We start from the raw sequence: 6,000 nt of genomic DNA, 5'->3' as shown, positions 1-6,000 counted from the left end.
CCAAGCAATCTCAACTTTCTGCAGTCGAGCTGTAAAAGAATCAGTGTAAAAATACTGAGTTTCCTTATATAAGCAGAGGATTGAAAACTAAATTCGCATAACAGTTAAGGGGTGTAAATGAAGAAAAAAAATTCTGAAAAATTTATGATCGATTGAGAGGTTTAAGCTACCCAACCAATTTGTTCACTTTGAGCAATGGGATGTAATTTTCAGAAATGTAAGCCGTGCATCTGACTAATTAAACCAGTTCAGATAAAACATCAGCTAAGCTTGCTAGGAACTGACGGCTCATGGTTTTTCTTGTACTATGGTAAATGGTCTGAAGAAACAAATATTTTGCTGGCTCGATCGCACCAAACAGATTGACATCACAAATACATAAATACATGTACGCTTGAATTGAGTAACACAAGGTTCTGGATTCAAATCTTTATAAGAGCGTAAATTTTAGATTGGGTTATTTGAGGGGCTAAATCCTCTTCTTGGGCTAAGTCCGAATTTAAAAAAATGACTGCATATATCCAACCAGATATAAAGGCCGGGTAGAATACTCTTCTCTAAAAAAAACATACAGGCTGTGTTGTTGCAATCATATGTTCAGTGTGTTACACAATGCATCGACTTTCACTGTGTAATTTTTACCATGAAGGTAACAATTTCTTTGAAGCGATTGCAAGGACCTTACTGCATGCTGATCAGAATTGACTACTAAGATACTTAAACCTTGACCACTAATTGCTTCTAAATTGTCAGATAATGGTGATTGATAAGTCATATAGTTGCAATCATGTTTATCAAAATAACGAAACAATTTAAAACTGAACCTACCTTGGAATCATTGGTTCTGCAGCTGGGACCTGAAGAACCTAGCTTGGGAATTAACTAAGCATGGTGTCCCATGGCAACGCCGATTAAACTGCACAGCTCAGAGATCCTACTGAGATTCGATGAATGCAATGTGAATCATCAGAGAACTTAATTAGCTGTGAATAAAAATCTAAAGAAACTGATCTCCTGACAGGGTGTTAGCTCCACGTACGAAAAAAAGGAGTAAATTGGGTGCATGATGTATTTGCCTGCCCAGCCGGCCGCTGGTCGCTCGGCCTGAACCTGAACTAGCTGTCTGAATATTTCTGTCTGAAACTCTGAAACAATCGGCTGATCTGATCCGACGGTTCAGAGCTCGAGCACGGCCAAATGGGTGCAACGGATTCAATGGCTGGAGCCTCCATCAAGTCGTCGTCGTGGTCGATCCAGCAGAGAGGTAGGGATGCCTGCTGCATTCACTGGCCATGGCCGTCTCGCCAGCTTGCCGTGCCTTCTTGTCAAGTCACTAAAAAAAATATATCCATTTGGTTCATTTCTCCTCAGTTTTCTTGATTAATACTACTTTTCATTTCCAATTACTTTGCTGTATATGGTACATGATCATAACTAACTTTCTTAATCTGTCTAATTTTATATCACAGGTTAAGCAAATGTGTGACAACTAGCAGGGGGCATATCTTAGATGCCACAATTTTGCAGAGATTTTCTGGAGTAATATACACAGTGAAAGGCCAACAGCATGATGGTCCTGATGAGGAACAGTCTAAATTAGCAACATACAAATCGCCATGTGTGTTCTCCTCCTGTCCCGAGACAGTGAGACATCATCAGAGATTCAGAAGAAAGATGATTAGTGACAGTTTCGATGGAATGTTTACATGCAAACCACACACCTGTCTGAATGTAATACTGCTTAGACAATTCCAATGCCTGCAGAAGTTACTCCTACATCGCCCAGAGACAGTGCATGGAGATTGACATTAGAGATGACACCTGTGCACACGTGTCCCCTGGTGATAGATTAGATGGAGATTACCTGAGATTCTGGACATGAATGCCACTAACTGCATATGCTACTGCCGTGTTGATGTGTACTTGTTTGTGCAACAGTTGCGATATGGGTTGCCATAAGCATCAATTTGGAGAATTAATAATCCCTCAGGCTGATAGAAATTATCTGGATTAATCATGGCTAGCTGCTGGCCGGTGTGCAATTGTGCAGGGAATTTGATTAGGCGTTAACTGTTCAGTTCATCTTGGGTGTGTCTGTGTATTTTAATTACTATTTTAGGTAGGATAATTCAGAATTAGTTCAAAGTTGTACGTTTATTAGAACTTACTACTTGTAACAAATATTAGTTCAAAAAAAGTTCAAAACCATAGTTGAGAAGAAGGTAAAGCATCACATATATACTTGTATATGCAAAACTCCACAAAATCCTGCTAGCTAAATTCTAATAATACTGTAGGGATTATACTTGTTTAGAAACATAATCAATTTGACCTTTTTTTTACTTAATTAAGAAAAATGTTATATTTTGGGTTCAACGTTATGTGCGTTTTGAAGACAAGCTGACCAACAACTAAAACGCGGTACCACAATGTTGATTATTGAAATGCATTGTTTTCTAAAATAAATAAATGACACTACTCCAATAAACATGTATAAACAAGTACACTTCCATTAAAACACTAGACTACATGATTGTATTATATTTCGCTAATTGACTAGTTGATTAAGATAAGTTAAATAGTGTTGGTACAATTAATACTAGTATATATACCCTCGTGCAAGTATGTATACAGAGCTAGCTAGCTACGTACTACTACCAACTAATATAATTAGTGCTCATCACTTATTAATTGGTCTTCTAAGCACGTAGCTTGTCTTCATGATACGAGACAAAAAAGATCGCATTGTTTACAGCGATTGTCACACTCAACCCAAGTATACTTACAGAACAGGCTTTAGCCAACTATCCCATCAGATATTTGAACACTTATTATAAGTAAATATAGACTATTAATAAAATTTATCTATAATCTTAGACTAATTCACGAAACGAATCTATTGAGCCTAATTAACCCATAATTAACGTACGTGATGCTACAGTAAACATACTTTAATTATGGATTAATTAGGCTTAAAAAATTTGTCACACGAATTAGCTCTCATTTCTGTAATTAGTTTTATAATTAGTCTACGCTTAATATTTATAATAAGCGTATAAATATTCGATGTGAGACTAACCACTCCCTAATTGAAGCTAATAAGCTGTTGACGTCATTAAGCTCGTTGAAATCTAATTAATTTTGATTTTCCGTTGCTCCCTATAGTTGTAGGATAATTCATGCATCATTGTTCATGATGCATTGATGCGTGACCTCGTCGAATAATGATATACTCCCTCCATATTTTTTTATACGACGCCATTGATTTTTAGGTCCACGTTTGACCATTCGTCTTATTCAAATAAATTATATAATTATTTTGTTATAATATGATTTATTATTATAGAAACTTTAATTATGCATTACAATTTTGTATATTTGGATATAAATTTTAAATAAGACGAATGATCAAACGTGATTCTAAAAGTCAACGGTATCATATATAAAAATATGGAGGGAGTAATTAATTTAGTTGGCGCCCTGGATGCCGGACAGGTGGCGCAGTTTCGCTGCAGGGCCATCAATAACAATGTCAACGTTAAATTAATCACATCGATTTAATGCTGATAGCTAACATGGCCATTGCTTAATTTGATGAATTAATACAGGTTATTACGTAGGTAGATAGTAGCTGCATGTGGTTCGTTTTTCCTCCCTAAATCGGATGGGCAGAGCTACTGCCAGGCATCCCGGTAATTAATTCGAAGGAAAAAAAATCTATCTGTTCAAATAGATATTCCATCTGTTCTTTTTCTAATTACACATTCACAATGAAGAAATTAATTCTATTAGATATTAAAATTCTACTGATTCAGAAATTATTCAAATGTTTACATCGGGCCTTTTTACTGTACAAAAATTCTTGTGTTCTCCATTGGACAAGAACCGCGCGAGCCATGAGATGCCAACTCGTTTTTTTTTTTTTCCTTTCTTTTGCTCTCGTTGGATCGAGATGACCTTAATCTAGCGTACAAACCGTGTAAACCCTCCTCGATGCATTATTGCGACAATTTCATAATATCCGAAAAGGACAATATTGCATGCCAATTAGTAGCTAGGGTATGATTAGTCTCATACTTTTCACTACACATCTAGAGTTAACACAGTGGATTATTTCTGATTTTCTGGCAATTAATGGTTCGTCCACAGCTAGAAATGATGGTACATCGATGTAATGCTCCCTGCAGATTCTGGACGGCTGCACACGTAGCTAGCGTGTATGTACACTTCAACAAGACGATTTCAACGACAGGCGAAATAAAACACTCGTCTGTAGAATTTTTAGTTTAAAAAGCTGGATTTTGTACGGGGATAAGTTAAGGTGTATAATTAACTAATTAAGTCAACCATATTTTATCCTTTTTTTTGGTCTTATTAGAGCAGGGGCAGAGCACAAATAATATTTTCCCCAAGTGGTCTCCGAATTGTTATTTTTCAATACTCAAAATACTCGCGTAAATATGCTTTGTTATCTCATTACAAGTCAAAATTCTTATTTGGAAATATATATGTACAAACCTAATGAAGTAAACGTCTAGCTGATATGTAAAGTCCAAGCAATTCTAGTGTTTAACGAAAATCAGCCTATTTGCAAGGATTTTTTTTAGCTCGGGTTTAACGAAGGCATGTAACCGATATGACCAAAAACAATTCTAGTGTAACAATTTTACATTTAATTTTTTATTTATGTTAGTGGTAACAAAGTCAAGATTGAGTGATGAAAATGATAAAAAAAAATCCCCTAAATTAATTTTGAATAAATCAAGCTATAAAATTCAAAGTATAAGATACATCTAACACAAGCATGAGATGTGCAATAATTAATTTAATTTGCAGTGCAATCTTTGGACCTCTAATTATAGATTTATACCACGGTTCTTGAATATTTGTGCTAAACTATGTATTGACCGGGGTTCAATCAGGTCGTTAAATACCCTCTTTGACAAATATTGTTCATCACTGACGAACAAACTGACTCGATTAATTAAGTTATCATGTCCACTTCGCCTTTCCTGATTGGGTATAATATCTTGATTAACGACTCTAACAATGGTGGTTGGAAGTTGCATTAAACCATTTCTGTGATCATAGACTTGAAAATATTTTTTTTCATTTTAAAAAAAATCTGATCTGATCTCTCTAATATTAAATTATAGGTTTTAAGTATGTGCTCAATTTGTCTTCACAAGTTTTAAATAACTTCGTTGGATTAGGTTGGCAAGCTTGTTTTTTTTACAAAAAATATAATGTTTCGTGTACGGTTTTTGGCAAAGAAGACATGGTTTATGCGAGACACATTGCCGGCTGCCTAATTGAAATAATTATAAAACACAGTTAAAAATTATAGATGTGTGAGGTCTCCAGCTTGGACATTAATAATTTTATCTCTTCCATTTATTATGTAAGTTTACTGCTCTGATTGTATGGATGAGTTTGGTTCGTACAGATGTTTCATTATAAAATTATTGAGTTGACATATATGATTTTTTTAAGAGGCAAAACTGACACATTTGTCAGGCTAGAATAGCCCACCACTTTTGTAATGTTTTTTATTTTATCATATAATGTCACTTTGTTTGACATATTTTTTGTATTTTCTTCGTCGTTGATTTACTCAACCAGACGTGCTGAAGTACGGATTTTGAAATTGGGAAATGGGGACGTACATGAAATTGTTTTGTTTCTAAGCATGTTGTTAAGCATGTGATTATTGAATATATCTAACACGTACATGGAATTGTTTTATTTCAAAGCATGTTGCTAAGTACGTAATTGAACATATCTACCAAGTACATAGTACTACTACCTTGTTTTAAAATAAAATTCATGCTACTAATATTAGTGCTGAACAAGCGAGTTTGGTTGACTTAACCATACTCCATCTACGACGCCGTTAATTTTTTATTTTAGTTTAACAATTTAAATTTTTTATGTAAATATTAAAAAAATATAAATTATCCATACATTGCTTTTAGTAATAAATTAAGTCATAAAAATAAT

This window comes from Oryza brachyantha, chromosome 1 (assembly GCF_000231095.2).
Source record: "Oryza brachyantha chromosome 1, ObraRS2, whole genome shotgun sequence".
Classification (NCBI taxonomy): domain Eukaryota; kingdom Viridiplantae; phylum Streptophyta; class Magnoliopsida; order Poales; family Poaceae; genus Oryza; species Oryza brachyantha.
Note: the sequence above shows the minus strand (reverse complement) of the source record.